The sequence below is a fragment of the Octopus bimaculoides genome, chromosome 9 (assembly GCF_001194135.2).
Source record: "Octopus bimaculoides isolate UCB-OBI-ISO-001 chromosome 9, ASM119413v2, whole genome shotgun sequence".
Classification (NCBI taxonomy): Eukaryota; Metazoa; Mollusca; class Cephalopoda; order Octopoda; family Octopodidae; genus Octopus; species Octopus bimaculoides.
In genome coordinates this window covers 80,311,079-80,312,152 of record NC_068989.1, presented here as the reverse complement: position 1 = coordinate 80,312,152, position 1,074 = coordinate 80,311,079, and the positions used below count along the sequence as shown (strand labels likewise).

Below are 1,074 nucleotides of genomic sequence, written 5' to 3'. Positions count from 1 at the left end.
ATTATTATTATTATTATTATTATTATTATTATTATTATTATTATTATTTTTATTATTATTAATGTTTCCTTCATATTATTTCTCACCAAAACTTTGAAACGGAACTTTTGTCATGAAATTAGAACCATTATTGGAGATACAACAGCATTGATATACATTCGAAATAGCTGTGTGTATGTGTTTATATATGTATGTGTATGTGTGTGTGTGTGTGTGCTACTGTGGATTTGTGTATGTGTGTATGTATGTGCCTTTTATGTTTTAGGTGAGATTAACTAACAAGATGAGTGCATCTGTCTTCAGATCTAATCTATCTATTTAATCTAAATATCGGTCTATCTATCTTTCCATCTTACTATCTTTCCGCTCGCCCGACTGCCAGCTTCACCATCCCACAGGCCCGTCAGCCCGTCAGCTCGCCAGCCCGCCAGCCCGTCAGCCCGTCAGTTACCCTGTGTGTGTACGTGTGTCTGTCTGCCTGACCGCGTGTCTGTCTTTGTGTGTGTATGTGTGTGAGTGTGTGCTTGTCTATGGGACTTTCTTACTCTCTGCCAGCGATTTTTCCTCTCTCATTCCTCATCTGTCTGTCTGTCTGTCTGTCTGTCTGTCTCTCTTTCCATCTGTGTCACTAACCCCCACCCCTCTCGTCTCTCTCCTATCCATTTTATATACATAATACAATACAAACATTTACACACATATATAGAGATATACATTTATGCGTACAGATTTACATGTGTACATATTCATTCATACATTTTGACATATGAGATGATTTAAAATATATCAATGCCTCAAAAAAGAAATACAGAAAAAAAAACAAGGCAAACAATAAATATATAAAAGAAAAAACAACTTTTGTACCAATACCAAGGAAGGAAGAGTATATTTTACCCCTAAGGGACCATATATACCAAATAAAATATTGAAAGGATATATATACACAAATTGTGAACTACAACTTATGATGACACTTCACACAGGTAAGTTCCAAGAATATTTTCTTTTAAATTAAAAAAAAAATATAATATATAATACACTCCATATCTTCATAATACATACATACATACATAC

At 34.1% G+C, this 1,074-nt stretch overlaps 1 protein-coding gene across 2 annotated transcripts in view; it reads left to right on the top strand.

Moving 5' to 3' along the window:
* The first annotated feature begins 303 nt into the window (after window positions 1–303).
* Window positions 304–1,074, top strand: part of LOC106872195 (gonadotropin-releasing hormone receptor) — a 787,632-nt gene continuing 786,861 nt past the window's right edge. For both annotated transcript variants that reach the window (XM_052970806.1, XM_052970807.1), the window contains exon 1: window positions 304–983. The gene's annotated coding sequence lies outside the window, so the exon portion shown is untranslated. The remainder of the gene's footprint in view (window positions 984–1,074) is intronic.